At 40.9% G+C, this 21,384-nt stretch overlaps 1 long non-coding RNA gene across 2 annotated transcripts; it reads right to left on the bottom strand.

The window, feature by feature from the left end:
* Positions 1 to 1,441: 1,441 nt before the first annotated feature.
* LOC115138401 (uncharacterized) lies at positions 1,442 to 20,925 on the bottom strand. Of its 2 annotated transcripts, XR_003864933.2 has the most exons (4): positions 20,810 to 20,925; positions 20,540 to 20,695; positions 3,961 to 4,153; positions 1,442 to 2,247 (listed from the first exon to the last, which is right to left on the bottom strand). It is a non-coding gene; the product is annotated as an uncharacterized LOC115138401 (long non-coding RNA). The 2 variants fall into 2 exon arrangements; XR_003864932.2 differs by having other exon boundaries at positions 20,540 to 20,850.
* Positions 20,926 to 21,384: the final 459 nt, after the last annotated feature.

Below are 21,384 nucleotides of genomic sequence, written 5' to 3'. Positions count from 1 at the left end.
GCCTCATGATAGAGTAGTGCTCTGTTCAAGTAGACTGTGATTTTGCTGTGATCTGATAGGGGTGTCAGTGGGCTGACTGTGAACGCTCTGAGGGACTCTGGGTTGATGTCAGTGATAAAGTAGTCTACAGTACTACTACCAAGAGATGAGCTATAGGTGTTCCTACCTTAGGAGTCCCCTCGAAGCCTATCATTGACTATGTACATACCCAGCGTGCGACAGAGCCGCAGGAGTTGTGACCCGTTTTTGTTGGTTATGTTGTCGTAGTTGTGCCTAGGGGGGCATATGAGGGAGGGAATGCTGTCTCCTCCAGGTAGGTGTTTGTCCCCCTGTGTGCTGAGGATGTCAGGTTCTTGTCCAGTTCTTGCATTTAGGTCGCCACAGACTAGTACATGTCCCTGGGCCTGGAAATGATTGATTTCCCCCTCCAGGATGGAGGAGCTGTCTCATTCAAGTATGGGGATTCTAGTGGGGGGATATAGGTAGCACACTGGAGGACATTTTTCTCTGTTGAGATCATTTCCTTTTGAATTTCTAGCCTAATGTAAAATGTTCCTGTTTTGATTTAATAGAGTGAGTTAGGTCTGCTCTATACCAAATTAGCATACCCTCTGAGTCCATTCCCTGTTTTTACCCCCCCTCTCTCTTGTTCTCTCTCAGCTTCTCTCTCTATGTCTCTTTCTCCCTCTTGTTCTGTCTCAGCTTCTCTCTATCTGTCTCTCTCTCCCGCTCGTTCTCTCTCTGCTTCTCTCTATCTGTCTCTCTCTCCCGCTCGTTCTCTCTCAGCTTCTCTCTCTATGTCTCTTTCTCCCTCTTGTTCTGTCTCAGCTTCTCTCTCTATGTCTCTCTCTCCCGCTCGTTCTCTCTCAGCTTCTCTCTCTATGTCTCTTTCTCCCTCTTGTTCTGTCTCAGCTTCTCTCTCTCTCTGTCTCGCTCTGCCTTTACAACTTCATCTCCTCTCCTGTTGATTTGGAGTGTTTGTTTTGAAACACTTTTATCATCTCTGCTTTACAGGCTCACTGTAATTGCTGGGTATGAAATGAAAGACCTGTAAAACACACAAATAAATATTTGACTGATACAAAAGGTGTCCATCTGACCCAGGTCATGTAGAAAATAACAAATCTAATGAATTGCCCTTATTGTGTAGACTTTCCATGCTGCCTGTTTTCTAATCATAGACTTACCAATCAGAGCTAGGCTTTTGTTAGCGTTATCGTGCTGTTCATTTATCTCGCTGCCGGAAAGCCGTGTTCAGTTAACGCCATCATATCATCTGATTGTGTTATCAAAGTTGTGCTACAGAAGGCACTCAGTCGTTTTACAAAGGGACAGGCGTTATTGAGGAGAAAAAAGGTTAAGTGTCTGGACCTAAACCGTGTTTATAAAACCTTGAAAACAACTCCAGAAAAATCCTAACAAAATCAGGACAACAAAACAGTCTACTTTGTTGACAGAAAATATGCTTTTGTGTCTTTATGATCTATTCGTCATCCACCTGTCATGAAACATTACTGAAACAATCAAATCAACCACTCCATTTCCTGAGGATCAGTTTGTCATCCTGCATATTTCTGAACACCCTTAGCACCTTTCGGAATATCTCTCATTGCCTCCACTATTCTCAAGAACAAGTGTTCAACCCACATTTGGTTTGTTTTAGAAAGTGAGAACTGGAACACAATTCATTTGTTTGCTTTCCCTTATGCTTGAGACCACAGCGACTCCAATCCTCCAGTTTGATTTGTTTGTGTGAAAGGTTATGGAACACTGGGGGGGGGCATTGGACTTGGTCTCTGGTGAGGATCTCCAGCCACTGCAGTCAGTGACTAAGCTAAGCTAGCCAGGGAGTAAGTAAAGTGGGTGGGCTCTCATTTAGCTCGGCAGTGCTGCTCTTGTTTGTGGTTGTCCCTGACAGCGTCGGCGACTCCAGTCCAAAGCACCTGTGTTTGCTCACTAGCTTCCCCCAATCTGCTCAAAAAATGCTGCGAGCATGTCACATGGCCTGCCTGATAGGCTTTTAGAACAGTTAATCATTAATGGTGCCTCTCTCTCCCTATTCACGCTGCCTGACACAAGCTTTGATATTTCATAGATCCAGACAGGTCAGACGCAGACGTAGCCAGGTAGACAAGTACTCAGAGAGGAAAGTGCCTTTGTGGTTCTGTGTCTGTGGATCTGAGGTGATGCAGGGAGAAGATTGTAGGCATCACCTCATTGATCCCATTGGTCCCATTCCACCTCCATCTGTGGAGGATAAAGCCAAAATAACACAAGTTAATCCCCAACAAAACACCTTTGCCATAGGATACATCTCTCAGAAAAACTGGTGCGACACTCTTTTCCTCAAATATACAACAGCACAAGACTTCAACTATCAAAGCATTATCATTGAGCTTTCAATATGTCATATAGTGTCAGAAACATACTGAAACGGTGTGGTGATAAGAACGAGAGCTTGACATTTCCAAAGAAAATGTTATTACGATGGAATCTAATCAGGACCACCTCCATTTTTGTTCAACATGGTGCCTGATAAAATAAAATATGACCATGAACAAAACAAGTCATTCAAAGTTTGCTCCTGTTTTACCATCCCGTAGTTAATTAAAGGACCCTATTCTTGGTTTGTTCTCTACTTCATGATGTGAATGAGGAGTCCAGGGCTCATTTCATGCCTGTCTACGTGGGCTTTATGGCAGAAAGGGGAAACATGAACTTGCTTTCAGAAAAGTCTGGACACATTTATCTTAGCAGAGAATTAAGTCTACACAGCCTCATTCTTATAACAGCGACAGCTCTTATCTCCCATTTGCCTGAACTTGCTGATGGTTTTCTAAAGAGAGTTTGTCTCGGTCCACCCACCCCAACCCCCAAAGCCAATAATACTGTATGAGAGTTGGAGAGGGTGGTGGAAACTTGAGTGTAAGGCTAAAAATATAGTGAAACGTAAGTGAACAAAGTGGACACCATATGTAGGGGTACTTTGCAAGCTATGAGTCAATCATTAATGTGGCGCATTCAGATATCTGCTCTCTCCTAGTGAATAGAAGTGAAAGATAAATGAAAACGGTTTTGCACACAGCAGTTGAAGAGTTTTGTGATAGGTTTTCATGCCAGAATCTCACTTAGGAAATGTGTCGCGCTATTTGTTCCATCAACAATTAGATCAAGGTGACTCATTCTGGTATGAGTCAGTGCTTATATTGATAATGGTTTTATTAAACACTGCTATGAACCACTGATGTTGTTGCCTTGACTTAAAAGGTTTTACAACATCCCCTCTCATCTCAGATGGAGTTTCCCAGTTTCTCCTCGCCTCAACTCACTTAATCTCCATCTATAATTTTTTTTTAAATAAAAAGTAGAATATAAGTGGATTGAAATTCCTCCTACACAAATACGACAACATGTAAAGGCGTTTGGCAAACAGAAATAAAAATCTATTTATTAACTCCAGTGACTTGGAAATAATTGGTTCCTTTCAGATCCTCTTATCCATATTTGCTGTGTTATATTGGTAGCCATTTTCTTTTCTTTTTCATACACTTGTACCATGTTCTTTGTTTATACCACGCATGTATGAAAGTCACAGAGCCTTAATCCTCCCAGTGAATGTGTATTGTCGTCCATGGACAGTTTATTTGCTAACCCTGGCCAGCCATGATAAGGACCATTGGTGTGTCCCCTCAATAACTCAGCACCTCGCCTGACCACAATCAGACAATCTTTTCTGAATCATCTAAATACATTAACATGGGGGGGGGGGGTTCAGAAAGAAAAGGTCAAATAAAGGTCAAAACTAAGATGACCATAATCCCATCCTGCTGCACCCACCAGGAAATAAATTGTGTTGATCTGAGTCAACGAGTGGCTTAACGACTGTATGGTTCAAACAAAGGTTCCTGTTTCAGAAGGGCAGGTAGGAGATGGATGGCTTGGTAAACAGAGCTGACATACCTGGCCGCTGCCATGGGGCGGTCACAGCACAGCCCACGACAGAAGGGACATTGTGTGTGTTGGCAGATCCATCTGCTTCTCCTTTTCGAACCTCTCCTCTTCTCGTTATGGCCTCCTCTCCTTCTTATCCCTCTTCTCTCTGAAGGCACCTCTCTGACAGCACAGCCATGGAGCCCTCCCCAGCAGAGCCCTGCTAGTCAGAGAGAGAGAGAGAGAGGCTCAAGAAACACCTTTCCCTTCATTATTTGATGTGGTTATAGTTCTGCGATCCGTCCTCAGAGACCCAGCACCTCAAATCAACTCAAACAAGCTGAATGTGCCAATAAGCATGGGATGGCAGCAATCATTCCCAAAGCCTCAGAGCAAAACATTTTATTCAGTCACATTTAAGAATGGGAAGAAAACTCAAAACCTATATACATTTGAGGCTTACTTTAATAAAGTTGTATACCATGTTGTAATGTTTTAGTACAAAATAGGACATCACACATATAAAACATGTATTGTCAAAAGCCTGGTTATGTGAGTTGCTTGTTTTCCTGTGAGAGAGTTGACTTTGCTGTGTCGGCCACAGAGACGAAGCTAAAACAGCTCAGTGTGAGTAGTGGTAAGCAGGTATAGATAGGAGAATGGGGAACACCCAGGAATGTTTAGCTAACTCGCCTGCAACATTCAAGCACGGATGTCAAAGGTGTTTGCGGCGTGTTGACACCTCCAGATAGAGAGGTAGTAAGGTGAATGACATCATCAGTGGGCTGCTTGTGATGAGTACTAGGTGTGTTTCACGGACCCAATGCAAAAAGCACAACACTCAGAAGTATCCAAAAACTAGTCAGTATCATACATTAAGCACACTGGTATAGAACAAATGAGAATATTGAGCATGATTTAAAATAAAACAGCATTCATAAAATAAAACATTTCCCATGTATATAATATATGATAATTTGTCTGTAAAAATTAATTGAAAATAAGATCTTTGCAACTGGTGAAAGCTAACAACTGTCATCCTTTTGATAAATTGAGGGATGAATGTATATTGTAGCCACGTGTTCTATAAGTGAACACTGTCAACCAGGTAAAAATGTGCATTTGCATAGCTTCTTTGAATTATGCTCGTCTGTCAATTAATCAACCAACACCACCATGGTCCGATACCATTTATTTTGAAATGATATTATAACCCTACATGCTGAAGAAGAGAAAGGGCTTCAATAATTGTCTCTGTTTTTGCACACCTCAAACACATATTACATGTTTTTTGGACATAGCAATTGCACTCTACTAGCTTTTTGTTCATTTCCTATTTATATAATTCAAGAAAAACAATACAATGATACAATTATAGTCAAATGTCATGTCATTCAAATAGTTATTTTAATTTAAACCTAGCTACAGACAAATTGTTGACAAATGGGTCATTGTATTAAGAGTACTTCTCAATCTCCTTTCTCAATTTCCTCAATCTCAATTCTCAATCTCCTATGAAAACAATGTTAATATCACACAAAAATGATAGAAATAAATCATTGCATTTGTAGAATTAGTACAAAATGCTTTCCTTTTTGTTTCTTCTTCTTAAATTTCTAGAGCTCTAGCAAAAATAAAAACTATGTAGTCCAACAGATGTGTAATATTATCCACATAGTGAGGGCATTTAATTATGAAGGCATTTAATTATGTATCTATCTGCCTCTACATGAAATAATACACGAGGTCAACTTGTACTTCTCCTATAAGTGTTCATTTCGATACATAATTGTACATTTTCATTCTAAGTTTGTAAAATGCTTCATAAAAACAAGCAAACCTTGCCTTATATTGTAGTCTTTCAGTTGATCAAAGTCAACATATTGCTATGTGTTATATAGTTAAGTTATCAATGTATTATTCTGCAATTTCATTCAATATTATGTTCTAGTGGTTACCAAATTGTGAGTGACATTGCCATTTTATGCCGTTTCAAATCATGCAATTGTTGATTAAATCAGCTGTTAAATCAATTCACCACGAGCCACAATTTAAGATAAAAATGAAAACAATTCCCCTGAAAATATGTACTTACTTAAAGAAAAAAAATTATACGATTTCATTGAAAAATCTACCTGCTAAGATCCCTGCATACATTTTCAATACAATGAAACATGCATTATAAAATAGAGTTAATGCAAAGTGCATCGAGTCATGTTCTCTGCTCTGGGATGTCAAAGGAGCAGCCAATGACAGTTCATTCTGTGTCTGACCACCCACTAGGAGCTGCAGGGCATGATTTTTGATGGCTGTGACTGCAGCCTCTTGGCTTCAGACAACCATACAGGTGACTAAAGACAGTCATGAACACAGTACATTTCAGATGACCTTAAGCATCATAACATCAACACTGAGTGAGTCATCCGAGTGCTCTCTGACACAAGACAATAGCCCAGTGAGCCCGAGGTCGTCAGCGCCTGGGGTAATTGGAGGAGTGTTGTAAATTTATTGTATGACTCAATGTGCATTGTACGGAGCCCATAACTCATGTTCTCAGAACTGATAAATTACACGGCCACGGACAACCTTAAGCAGCGTTGAAATGCCTTGAACAGAGCTTTATTTCAGGGTCAGTGGAGCGTGAAGCTGAGAGGGCTGCCAGGGCCCGCACCACCCACCACACAGGTGGCTGCCTCTCCGCTCACACAGCCCAGTAGCACACCTATTTATCCTCCCATACCTGAGCTCTGACATGCTCACTAAACGTTCAGAGGCTCACCAAACTGCGAAGCTGCTCACTCTCAACCAAAACAAGCACTTATTGTTCCTTAATGATTATGCTCTCTTTGCTAACACCCAAGCTACATTTAATCTGTATTTTATATTTGATGTACAATAACAACTCATTTAAAAAATGGAAAATGTGATTGACATAAAATTGCTCTGTCTTTGGACATTCCACTCCAACGCCATGTTGTCCCCCTGAATGAATCCATGAGCAAAGTGCTTAACAGAAAATGACAAGCCAATGAGAAGAATGACCTACAAAACGGCAACAACCTGAGAAAGTTAACAGTGACAATGATTCAACTGCAACGTGTTCCATTAGATACACTGTTCTACAGGGCGTCAGAGTCACCACCATCCACTCAGCCTCTGGCCCTGACCACCCAGAGGGACTCTGACATTAGTGGGGGATGGGTGTGTATTTGAGTGTGTGCGTGGTGTGTGTATGCCATGAGACGTTTTTTCAAGAAACTGTTATCATTGTTAGCTACATTTCTTCAGCGGACTATGAGAGGGAACTGTAGTAATTCCTGTCAAATAGACATTACAAATGTTGAGTCTGAATACACATTCCACCAAAAACGAAACAATGTAAATGCGAACACAAACTAACAAACTGAAACAAAAGACCACAACATGGCTCCTGCTCTCAGTCAGAGGAACGATTAGCTTTATTTACTCTCTCGAGTTGGCATTAGGTCATTTAATGACCGCATCTCACCTCTTTCTCAAGGGCCGTCTTGCAGTACTCAGCAGTGGGCTCCAAAAGGCTGAAATATAATGTTGAAATGTCTATTTCACTTTCGCGGCTCCTCCCATTGTGTAAGTTGTGTGTTTGAGCTGAATCTCCTTCATGGTAAGCCCTGCTCCATATGAACTATCCACATGCAGAATAATGTAGACCTACAGTTGAAGTCGGAAGTTTACATACACTGAGGTTGGAGTCATTAAAACTCGTATTTCCACCACTCCACAAATTTCTTGTTAATAAACTATAGTTTTGGCAAGTCAGTTAGGACATCTACATTGTGCATGACACAAGTAATTACTCCAACAACTGTTAACAGACAGATTATTTCACTTATAATTCACTGTATCACAATCCCAGTGGGTCAGAAGTGTACATACACTAAGTTGAATGTGCCTTTAAACGGCTTGGAAAATTCCAGAAAATAATGTCATGGCATTAGCTTCTGATAGTCTAATTTACATCATTTGAGTCAATTGGAGGTGTACCTGTGGATGTATTTCAAGGCCTACCTTCAAACTCAGTGCCTCTTTACTTGACATAATGGGAAAATCAAAAGAAAAAATTGTAGACCTCCACAAGTCTGGTTCATCCTTGGGAGCAATTTCCAAACGTCTGAAGGTACCACGTTCATCTGTACAAACAATAGTACGCAAGTATAAACACCATGGGGCCACACAGCCGTCATACCGCTCAGGAAGGAGAAGCGTTCTGTCTCCTAGAGATGAATGTACTTTGCGCGAAACGTGCAAATCAATCCCAGAACAACAGTAAAGGACCTTGTGAAGATGCTGGAGGGAACATGTACAAAAGTATCTATATCCACAGTAAAACGAGACCTATATCGAAATAAGCCGAAAGGACGCTCAGCAAGGAAGAAGCCACTGCTCCAAAACCGCCATAAAAAAGCCAGACTAAGGTTTACAACTGCACATGGGGACAAAGATCGTACTTTTTGGAGAAATGTCCTCTGGTCTGATGACACAAAAATATAACTATTTGGCCATAATGACCATTGTTATGTTTGGAGGAAAAAGGGGGAGGCTTGCAAGCTGAAGAACACCATCCCAACCATGAAGCACGGGGGTGGCAGCATCATGTTGTGGGGGTGCTTTGCTGCAGGAGGGACTGGTGCACTTCACAAAATAGATGGCATCATGAGGAAGGAAAATGATGTGGATATATTGAAGCAACATCTCAAGACATCAGTCAGGAAGTTAAAGCTTGGTCGCAAATGGGTCTTCCAAATGGACAATGACCCCAAGCATACTTCCAAAGTTGTGGCAAAATGGCTTAAGGACAACAGAGTCAAGGTATTGGAGTGGCCATCACAAAGCCCTGACCTCAATTCTATAGAAAATGTATGGGCAGAACTAAAAAAGTGTGTGAGAGCAAGGAGGCCTACAAACCTGACTCAGTTACACCAGCTCTGTCAGGAGGAATGGGCCAAAATTCACCCAACTTATTGTGGGAAGCTTGTGGAAGGCTTCCCGAAATGTTTGACCCAAGTTAAAAAAATTAAAGGCAATGCTGCCAAATACTAATTGAGTGTATGTAAACTTCTGACCCACTGGGAATGTGATGAAATAAATAAAAGCTGAAGTAAATCATTCTCTCTGCTATTATTCTGACATTTCACATTCTTAAAATAAAGTGGTGATCCTAACTGACCTAAGACAGGGAATTTCTACTAGGATTAAATGGCAGGACTTGCAAAAACTGTGTTTAAATGTATTTGGCTAAGGTGTATGTAAACTTCCGACTTCAACTGTATGTAAATGGGTATCTTTATCGTATCCTGTGCTTGACTTGTGCTGCCTCCTTTTCTGTAGAGAAGAGGGATCAGGCGTTATCCCCCCACCCTAACCACCGCCCGCTGTTTATCGAAGAGAGAGGGATTCAAGACTTAAACGACAGCACATGCTAAGGTGAACCTTAGCCACCGAGACACACGGGCGATAACCCATTCAATCAGACAACAACATCATGTCAGGCAGTATGTAGGCAGATAAATGACGATACAGTACGGTGTTCAATGGGAATTAAAAGTATAGGGCAGCTGGGCTCTTATCTGGCCAGAGCGATGAAACCCGGCAACAAAGGGAGGCCTAAGACTAAGAGGCTTGATGCATGGGAAAGCCATCGGCAAGCCATTGTGGCTGCCCTTCTGCTGAGCAAATAGTCCAAACTGTTCATTCCCCATCTCCCATTCTCTCTGAGGTACATTGTTTGTGTCCTTGCATTTCATTCTGACTGGGGAAGATTGCTCTCAGGGCCAGTGAGCAAACAGTCCAGAAAAGAGCCGGCTATCTCCTGCCGTTCCCAGGAGAACTAGCATTTTTATTTCAGCTCCAAGCTGTCAAAGGATTGGAGAGTTTGTGTCAGGATCCTGAATTAATTGCTTTAAGCTGTGTGCGTGGGGGGGGCTGCATTTTATCACCAAATGTTCAGTAAAATGTTTCCTAGCAATTATGCACCCCCGCCCTGCAACGTAGAATTTCAGTCACCAAACATTTGGTGTTGGATACATACAGGATGGATTTCTGAAACTCAAATGATGCATTTAGTTGTAATGGCAGCACAATAGTATGAATAGTGACAGAACAGCATCTGTCAAGGATTTGTTGGTATGGGAGTGAATTGAAAAGTTTCTTCTTTTTCTTCTATAATAATGATAGGTACACGAGCCAGGCTTGGCAGAGAATTGCCCAAGCTTCCTCCAAAAAGTATATCTGGTCAGACATTTGGTGGAATGGGATATAGAGTCTGGAACCTCCGTCAGAACAGCTAACGTGAACTTAGGTACCATCTGTCACTCACAAAATCATCCCAAATCACTGCTTACTTAGCAGCTATATATCAGACATTTTGGAGATGTGACACTGCCATATCTGTTGGCTAACTACGCTCAGCGTCTAATGCCAGAGACAACAAACCAGACAACTGTTCCTATTTTGCCCTACCAATTCCTCTATCATTAGATATATCTTGAATTATGGAACAAACGTCATACAACGCCACACTGATTATGGCAACAAAATTGTACACGTTGATTTTATAGTTCAAATCTAATCAGGAAAACTAAAACACACTCTTATTCAAACCTCTGTGAGAGGCTGGTATGCATTTGCATCTTAAGCGCATTAGCAATATTTGACCGTACCACATGATACTATATCATTTGTATGGATTAGTTGTTGAGAAACTATTATCAATCAGCTCACTGCCTCAAAGAGTTCATCATTTAAGTAATGCTTTGCTTTGCATGTTAACCCCACCTGAAATTTGCATCAATATAGTAATGCAACAGTCTCTGGAATAATGACCTCAAACAAGTCCAAACACACAGCTGCTGTAACTGTAACCAATATTTCCCAGAACAATATCAAAGGTGTGCTGCACCAATACACTGAAGAAACCAGAAATAACATTGCATCCACACATTTTTCTCTCTCTTTTGGTATAATCTGTTCAATGCCTCTATTTGCACATAGGAAAATAAAGGTATCGGATCATGACACATACATCTGGATGGATTACTTCTTCATCTGACAGGATATTAAATCCCACTCCAAACTATGTCACTGTCAGCCGTGAACAGACAATGGGTTAAATAGTATGTATCAGGGGAATACTCTGTAAGAGGAAATGTACAGCTCTTGTCTTTTAATGGTAATCTGCTCAACTGCTCTATAGACACCAACCAGCTTTCCGGGACCCTTCAGCTGAGCATCAGCCTGTATGTGATAAACGACACAGCCATTTATATGGGATTAAATTGGGGATTAATTTAATTCAAGTCAGGGTATGTGAATTCATTAAAAGGCTGACAGTGGCGTATACATGGAGGGAATTTAATTTGAGTCCTCAGAGGACACCTCTATTGGGGGGGGGGGGGGGGGGGGGTCATGTTAAAGTGGAGGTTTTAAAGAAACAAATACACTTAGGTTTCCCAAGACATGTTATTGCTGTTGATTGGTTGTTATTAAATTGAGTCGAAATGTTATTAGATGAGGGCTTCCCTGTGAAAAAGAGCGAGGAGTGGGTTATTTAAAAGTGGTGAAATAGCCTATGCATGTTAAACAATGCACAGATTAGGAACAGTCCTCTGTACTGGTATACCCATGAAGAAGAACAAATACAAGACTTAACACACATTTAGCTGCCACTTCTATGGTATTCAAATTAGTACATTATTTGAATGTCAGTGATTCTCATGAATGTTGAAATCGCATATCTTTTAGCCTCCCTGACAAGCTGAGGCAGTGTAGAGATATTACATTCAACTTGGAAGCAGATTACAGAATTCATCCCTGCAGAACACTCTTTCCTCGCATTCAATAAATTGGACAAGTCCTATTGTAAGATAGCCTATCACACCAAACATGTCTGCATAGGGAACATATCCAGAAGAAAATATTACGTCGTTTGTTATTCAGAGTGTTGGGGCCACACACATGGCCGTAACTACAAATGAGGACACCAAGGTCCGAACCTAGGTAATTATTTGTAATTTGAAAAAGAAAAAAAAATATATATATATAATATACATATATACCTCGGTAATAATTTATAATTTGAAGAAAATAAAATACATATATATATATATCCTACATCTAAATATTGGTCCTACGTCTAAATATTGTTCCAAGCGTTGATCCAAGCTCAGAACGGATATATTATTGATCTGAGTGCGTTATATTAGCGCCAGCCTCTTTGCATACGAGCGGAATCATAAACAGCGGTTTGTTCGTTATGTTCGCGTGCGTCCCACGATTTGGCTCACGGATTTTCCTCTTTTGCAGCACATTCACCACTTTCTCGAACGGCTAACTACGCCCTCTCGAACGGCTAACTACGCCCTCTCGAACGGCTAACTACGCCCTCTCGAACGGCTAACTACGCTAAAGGCCTGAGACGTAAAACGAACTACCCCAGCTCTGTGTCTGTCCACTCAGGTAGACAACTAGAGACACTGCAGTCAGTTTGTTTGCGAGATACCGGGGGGGGGGATATTTTAAAAATCGTCCTGCGACTCCTGCCGTCTACAGACATCCCCAAAACAAAACAAAAACGACTATCGGATGAGAATGAGTGTACAACTGGAAATAGTCGCTAATAGAGATATATGTCAGTCAGTCAAGTGGCTAGCTGCCGTCAGAGACTTATATTGCAGTAAAGTTGAAGGCCTCTGGCTCGTTTACTTAGCCATCTAGGATGAAGTAAGAAGCTAACGTTAAACGGAGCCTACCTCAGCATGAGCAAAAGAATACGCTACTAGGTTCTCATAGTAACTTTGCTTTACTACTGAGACAGACAGTGATTTGGCGCTCAGTGGTGAGGCTGATGGAGGAGGCAATGCATGCAGGAGGAAGCAGTGGAGACAGAGAGACAGGGAGCAAGCAGAGAGAGGTTAGTACAGTGGTTCCCAAACTTGGGGTTGGGGCCCCATGTGGGGTCCCCTTAGAAAATCTGTACTAATCTTATCAAATAAATTAGGAACTTTTAAAAAAAGCTATGTTTCAATATCAACATCTCCAGATGCCCTATCTTGCCTATAGGACTAGGCCTACATTAAAACACAAACAAGACAGTTCTGAAAATGCCATACATTTTCGTTTCGGCACTGATATTAAGTTAGAATAATTTCCCCCTTTCAGGGGTATAACATTACAATTGTATAGCTAATAGGCTATGTGTTTGTAGATCGACTGAGGTGAATTAACCTGCAGCAGCCAAGGTGATAAAGGCTGAGGTCATTTTTGCTTGTTTTTTTTCTGTTCTCCAAATAGCATTTTGACGTTTTTTAATTATATAGAAATGCAGCAAATGAGCTTCAACTTCTAGAAAATGTATCTTCCGGACCGCACTGAAACTCAAACCCTGGTTACGACGCTGGCCACATGGGCTTGTTTGCCTTTGCTGGAAGCTGAGATTGGTTTGGGGTTTAAATGAATCGCTGGCGCACTGCGTTTTTAGGTTTCATTAACTTTTAATGAGTTGTGTGTCCTTGGCTGTGACTGACCTGTAGGGCTCAGGCCTCAGTTCCCTGGGGGAGAGAAGTCGGGCGAGGAGAGAGGTTGGCAGACATGCCAGGGACATGTCTGTGTGTGAATGTCTGCACTGGGTGGAAACAGAGGAAGAAGGCAATAAAAGATGGTCTGAGTCTATGGCAGAGAAACATTCAGAGATATCCATCAGTACTGCCAGAGTCTGAATCTAAACCCCCATGGTTTTCAGGCCTCGGGGGGAATAAAGCAAGCATGTCGGATCAATCACAGCTGAGCAGGAATCTCTTTAACACAGCTGAATGACATATTGTTCTATGCTGGCTTTGCCAACAGGGTTCACTCTCAAACACTCGCATCAAACCCATTGGGAAATGTGACTGCAGAATACTCTGTTACCGAAAAAGGCTATAGAAAGCACTTAAATAACACAACACACATTTCTCAATTTTGATCCTGCTAAATAGTTAGATTCATATTTTGGACTTCTCTAATCTTGATTTAATACAGTGTCTTGCTGCATGGTTGAACACACATGTATTATCTTGCCATGGGTTTCCTGAGCTTCATATATCTCCCTGAGAAGCTTATCTTCCTTTCTAGCATGCCTGAGACTCTCTTCACTGTTCTCTTGCTTGTTATCCCAATTAAATGTTAATCTGCTTTTAGTACTGAGCATGAACTGAAATGTCGGTTATTTCTCCGTTTTGTAACAACTAATTGACAGACGTTTGAATTCCATTTTTTTCTCTTTTTTTCTGTGAGCTCAACGTGGCACATTGCACATTTCTCTAGATATAAATCAGATCCAGCCTGAACTATGCTATGTAGAAGAGAGTTGTAGTTTCCAACAGGCTAATATTATACATTGTTTAGCACATAAAGCGTGGTAATGAACTACAATGACCATAATTCATTGCGTATCGACTTGTCGGGTATGTCTTTGTTTTAAGCCTGCTACCGAAGAGACAGAAGAATGCGCGATCGTGAGGGGATATAGAGCAGCTGTTGCTTCGCCAGCTATCTCTACCTGAAAATACACGATCTAAGTGATTGATAGTTGGTATTCAGCAGTCATAAATGTATGCCATATTAACTTTGAAGAAGTAAAAAAAAATGTGTGATTTTGTCAGACAGCATAGGAAGCAGCTCTATAGAGATGAGATGACTTGGAATGAAATAATAAAGTCATCAAATAAAACAAAAGAGTAATATACACAACAACTGAGATATTGTTTTAAAGTAAAGTAACGTGACTAAATGATGGTTAATAAGTGACATCAATAATGGACAGTCACTACCATCATGGGACTTTTATTAATTATGTTATTCTGTGTTGTTACTGCATTAAACCACAATCATTGAAACCACAATCAAAAACGGTGATTGTATTTGTATAATGAACCAAAGCCGAACCAACCTAAAAAAAAGCCATATCTGCTTCATTCAAGCAGAATCAACACCACTTGTACGTCTGTGGTCTTATTTATCCTTTCATCCTATTTATCCACAAGGATGTCCATTGTTTTTGCGGATTACTTTGTATCCATATCACTGCATATATTTTCAGATGACTCTTCAATGCAGATGTAGGATCTTAATTTGAGCCAGTTTGTTCACAGCAGGAAAATAATGCTGCAGCAACAGAAAGTGTGAGTTATTGTTTGGATTATAATTCATAGACATTTTGGTTGATACATTTAAAGTTAGGGCAAATCAAGTCGGAAATGTTTAAGTGAAATTTACAAACTTTAGAAGCCATTTTATACCTTGAATACACTACGAGTTTGCATTTTCTGCTATATCTATTGGCTATACAGGAAATGTCCTACAACAACAGGGTGATCAAATTAAGATACTACATCTATAAATCTAGGATTATTTCTACAGTGCATACTGTAGATGGACAAGCACCAACAATCCTTCCACTCTGAGTGATACAAAAGCAGTGGGGTACTGAGAGGCACCCCGTCCTGACCAGAGTAGGTTGTCTTTAGGTTAGTGCTTGTCCCACCAGCTGCTGCCTCGGTACTGTCAATGGGAATTGTTGACTTGTTTCTCTGTGACGCCAGTGCGGCCCTGTGTGTGTGGATGTGTGGACCACACGGCCATGCGGCCTGGCTCAGGCTGAGAGGAATCGCTGGTCTGTAATGTCACACTGCCGTGTTAGGGCGGTACGGACACATCACAGTCACCGGCTGCATTCCCACCATGTACCCCTCTCCCATCTCACACTCCTCCTTTTCCCATACTGACCCTCTGACCTTTGATTTCTACCTGCTCTGGTGGGTCAAACCTGAAAATATGGCTGGAATTTATCATCTGAGAAAAGCAAGCCAGATGTAATGAATGGTGTTACCTGTACATCAAATAGGAGTTGTTTCCTCCAAAATGTTCTTCAAATAGGAGTTGTTTCGTCCAAAATGTACTTCAAATAGGAGTTGTTTCCTCCACAATGTACTTCAAATAGGAGTTGTTTCCTCCAAGCTGTACTTCAAATAGGAGTTGTTTCCTCAAAGCTGTACTTCAACTAGGAGTTGTTTCCTCAAAGCTGTACTTCAAATAGGAGTTGTTTCCTCAAAGCTGTACTTCAACTAGGAGTTGTTTCCTCAAAGCTGTACTTCAAATAGGAGTTGTTTCCTCAAAGCTGTACTTCAAATAGGAGTTGTTTCCTCCAAGCTGTACTTCAAATAGGAGTTGTTTCCTCAAAGCTGTACTTCAAATAGGAGTTGTTTCCTCAAAGCTGTACTTCAAATATGAGTTGTTTCCTCCAAACTGTCTCTGTATATTTCTTCTGACATGTCTGTTCAGAATTCAGACATTCTCAAATGAATGGGAAAGAGATGTCAAGTTGTGTGAGAGGTGTGTACAGCAGAATTATGTATCTATAGGAGTGACAGCTAGGTTCAGAAGAACAGCGTGTACAATAAGCGAGGTATCGGAGAGAAGTGTAGGTATGGCCAGCCCCCCCCACACACACACACATTTTGAAATCGCATTTTTGTCCCCCCCACCCAGTTTTATCATTGGAATGTGATACATAACGAGGCAACGGTGTGCTTTTGGAACATGTGGACGCCTCCGAGAGGTCAGGTAGGCTGTTTGGAGTGTTTATCCGACCGGATAACAAAACAAAAATGGTATTATCCCCCACACTTCTATTACAAAAGTTGCACACCTGGGTATGATAGAGAGGTGTGTGGCACATGACATGACTCTGCTAATTCCTGATAGTTATCAGTGAGAATGGGATACTTCCTATTGTAGTCTCCATTGAAACAGTATCAGCAGCTAAATACAGACTCCTCTCTGGAGCAACACACAGGGAGTAGAGTGGGCATCTGTTCTCTTTTCATCCTGTTACATTACGCCCTTCTGTGCTACATTGGGATGTGTACAATTGCCTACTCTCAATGCTTCTGAGAGCCCTCTCCATATCCCTCTCCATAGCGTTTTGTTTCCATTAGAACAGCCAATGATTCATTCAAGGTGGAGCTTTGGAGGAACTAACATTTAGGACCCACTCAATTAGGGTACAAACAGACAATGAGGAGGTTTACTGTAAAGTGAACAGAGAAGGCTTCTGCCACAGAATCAGGCAGACACAGTTTCCCATATTGGGTTGACCACAGGGTGTTTCACACACCATTCAGGCAACCATATTTATTATCACCATTTGACTCAAATCAATCTAATTTCTCATACTACTTCCGATATGAATTGCTAAATACATTGAAAATATTGGTCAAAATCATGTGAAACCTGGCAATACATTCATGTTTTTAAAAGGTGTATAAGGTGTCTTTTCCAATTTTGTACTTCGGATAATTATCATACCAAATTAGAAATATTGTAAGAAAAAGTGCAAATTGTATTTGCTAATGATTGGGGTAACCTATGAACGGATTATTCTTAGCTTTTTCACTTTTTCTTTCTCCTTCATCATCATCTATGGGCTTTTATAGCAGGGTGCATACCAATATTAGGTGGATTACAGAAAACGAAAATGTATATCATTCTTTTTTTTTACATCTAGTTTCTCCCCCATCTAATTGAAAGTGTCAAATTATTCTAGTCAAAATGCTTATCGTTGAAAATCAGTAAATCAATTGGTGTTGTTATCTGTAGTTCTCAAAGGATCCATTATCAACCTTTCTCGATATTGAATTTTTTTTTTTCGTTTGCACCTAATGGTCTCAACGTCTGTTATTTAGTCTATGGGCAATTCGATCATCAATTTGAAAGCAGTAGCCTAATTATTAATAGTCTACATGAATAATAATAATAATAATAATAATAAATAGTAATAATAATTGTGATTTAAAAAAATTATGACAATAATAATAATGAAAATAATAATGTTTTCCCAGAGGGAAAATAGGTTTGCCATCAGCAACAGACATAATCTATGTTGCTGATTTTTTCTAGAAATCTATTTAGCTAAAGGAATTATATCCCTTGCCTAAATAAATGTATATATGTACTGGATCCTACATGTATGCACTTATTTGAATAGCATAAACTCGCGCTCCCGCATTGAGAATTATTCATGCAAAGTGTCAGATAATTAAATGGCCACTAAAGCTAGTGTTAATTGAAGCAAGATGGGTGGACGCGATGGGCGTAAATCATGACGAGGAACTAACTGACTGCTGAGAAACCATGGGTGGCTTTGAGTTTTCACTTTATTGTCTTTAATATACTGTAGGATAGCAGTTTCCCTTACTAAAATATGGGATTAGGAGTATTTCGCGTGAAAGAGGAGTTAAATTGGGGCAGTGTGGACGGTCCCACCCCTGCAATAGGCTAAAACCGAATTACAGCTTGTTAGACCGGTGTCCCGCTATCACCCGGGAGACCGTTCTACTTGGGTGTTCCAGGTCCTGGTGGTGGCTGCATGTGAGCTTAGGCTACTAGTGCTTTCAACGGGAATATAGGGCCAGAGTTGGTAACCCGTCACACATGATATTATTATGGGCCTATAGGTCTATGGGACCATGTGCATCTACTGCTATGAATAAACTTGGTTAATTCAAATGATGCAATCCATGGTTCCATCATGAAGAGCAATACCCCGGGCCAACGATATCTGTAATCAAAATGAAAACCTATTTCAAACCAGTTTTCAACATTTTGCTTTGATGCTTATAGACCTTATATCGATGTGTCCCAGTGTTGTGAGAATTTTGTTCCAAAGCTCATGCAATAGAAATGCAAACAGAAGGACAGATAAGGCATCCGCGAGTTCAGCCTCAGTTCAGCCTCAGAGTATGAATGAACAAAACCTGGCGTCCTCACAGCAAGAGGAATTTCATCCAAGTTTGACCACAACTTGTTCCAATAAATCCAGACTAGGTTTCGGTCTTGAGAAATGCCATTGGTTCCTCGTGTTACTCAAACTAATCTAGAAATATGCAAATAGGGCGACCGGTAAGAAATGTAATTAAAATGGGTTAGCAAAGTAAAGGGATCAACAAGTTGGACCATCGCTCATCTTGTTGCTATAACAACAGTGAAGGGGTTGCCTGTGATGGTGTGCCCAGGCCCTTTGCAGAGGCATCTCTGCGCTGAAATGTGAAACCCCTTTGTGTGTGTGTGTGTGTGTGTGTGTGTGTGTGTGTGTGTGTGTGTGTTGTGTGTGTGTGTGTGTGTGTGTGTGTGTGTGTGCGCGTGCGTGCGTGTGTTTATACACGCGTGCTTATACGCGCGTGCATCTGCCTGAACAGCCAGCGAGGACTCATGCATATATTTCTATTGCCGATATCTTTTAACGTAAGCGAAAACAAAACACTTTTCGGAGGCGGGCCTTTATAAATGGTTCCCCACAACAATGAAGGTCCTGGTTCTTCATGTCGTGTAGCCTAGCTATCTCAGGTAACTAATACATTGGATGATGTAGGCCTAGGAGGCTGATGTCAGTGGGTAAACTCTCGTGCACTTTTGGTAAGAAGGTTCTCCAGTGCCGATTAAGGCCGGTTACCTTTGAACTAGGGTTTCTAAAGGCCATTCCCATTTCACTCCATCCTGGAGGAGGCTTGACTGAGGTTATCACCTCCATCAAAGGATCGGAGTAGAAGTGCGTCGGCATATGCTATTTTAATAATGGGTAATGGGTATTTTCGAGGGCTCTTGCTCCTTGTGAGAGCGAGATTGGAGGGGAATTAATTATTGAAAACGGTCCCCAGTGTTTTGGACGCATCATACGGTTTCATCTCAACATTACAACTTTTACTAGGCTACTACTTTTTCTGAGCACAATGGTGTATTTTTTATACAGTAGCCTAAGCCTATTACGCAGGCTTTTTCTTCTTCTTATTATTATTGTTATTATTATTATTATTATTGTTATTATTATTATCATCATTATTTTATTAGCCATATGTTATCATTAGAAGTCCGCAACCAATTGTAAATAGGTATCATGAATGAGATGGGGAAGACAATGACGATAATTTATGATAGCTAATTCATTCAAATAAATGTTCTTGACATTTGGAATTCCAATATTGATTAGTGTTTGAATTATTTTCAAGCAGTGTGTGTAAAATGATCTTTAAATCATCCCCAAAAGAAAGCCAATAGAAAATACTCAATGGGTTCCTGAAAACCTGACGCACACAGCAAAACACTCAAATATGGATAGCAATGAAACATTTAAAAAATGACAGGCTATAAACCACTCGGACGCTAACATTTGAATGTTGGAGCCGCAGGGTTTCATTGTAGGCTATAAAACAGAGTTCCATGCGCAATGGAGCAAGTGCTCCTCTCGTGACATCAATGATATATATCAGCTGCGATAGCTCTCTGACACGCAATTGAAAGACACTGAATGAAGAGGCAACAACCTCTATCACAGAACTTGCAAATCACATCAGCCTTTTTGAAGCTTTGAACCAACCATTGTCATGAAACCCAATTGGGCCTGCTCGAGGACCTTTCTAAGCAGGATTTCAGCCAGTGCTCAATTCTCATCTAGCATACCCCCGGCCCCAAACGAATAACTATCATCACACAACGATTGAATTGAAACAAAGTTAGGAAATATACAATCAAATGTCCATACCTGTGATATACGGTGGATGCTTACTGGCAAGCTAGGAGCCCAATGTGGAACCTCGCCTTCAGCCTTCTGCAAAGGGCTGGAGACATCACGGCATTTATTTGAGCTCAAACTCTGTCACTGTTGACTTTAGCACAAAGCAAAGATTTCACTGCCCCGCTAGTTAAAAAAAGAAGAAGATTATTTTACCGAGATATCGATCAGTGTGCTAAAAAAATAATCAGTTACGCATTATGTCTAAAATGAAGAGAACGAAATTGAATGTCTGTGTACATTTACTGAGCGGTGACGTCCTCTTCAAAGTTTACACTCCTGCAATTCGGTTGTGCATGTACTTCCTATATTGTGGGCATAGCCTCCACTCCATTGTTTACTGCCTTTGTTTATTCGCAGATCACGGGTGTTTAAAGTACGATTTGTGAGAGGGACTGGAGAATAAACGCATGCACCCTTTACGTGTTCAGAAGGTGAAGCAGTGTCCTATCTGGCAAAGGGACAAACTCCCTGCCCTTGGATTTTTAAATACACCGGCAGGGGCTTGGTATCCCCCGGTCCGTGGAGGAAAATAATTGGTGTCTTGCCGTTTTGGGAATGTAAGGATTTTGAATCATTTCGACTATAACTATATCTTATCTTTAGGCTCATTGAGAAGGCATCTCTCAGTAGTTTAAAAGTACCCCTAGACAATGGCTTAGTGATACAGAACAAAGCAGGCGGAGCATCACATTCAGTAGACTGTTCTCAATCAGCCCCCTTCCCCACAACTTTTCTCTGACCCCACGGGACACTTTTATGTGATAATTAAACACTTTTCATCCAAAGATCTCAACATGAGTGTCTTCCACCCG

The sequence above is a fragment of the Oncorhynchus nerka genome, linkage group LG12, assembly GCF_034236695.1.
Source record: "Oncorhynchus nerka isolate Pitt River linkage group LG12, Oner_Uvic_2.0, whole genome shotgun sequence".
NCBI lineage: Eukaryota > Metazoa > Chordata > Actinopteri > Salmoniformes > Salmonidae > Oncorhynchus > Oncorhynchus nerka.
The sequence above is the reverse complement of the archived record's forward strand: the minus strand, read 5'-3'. Positions and strand labels throughout refer to the sequence as shown.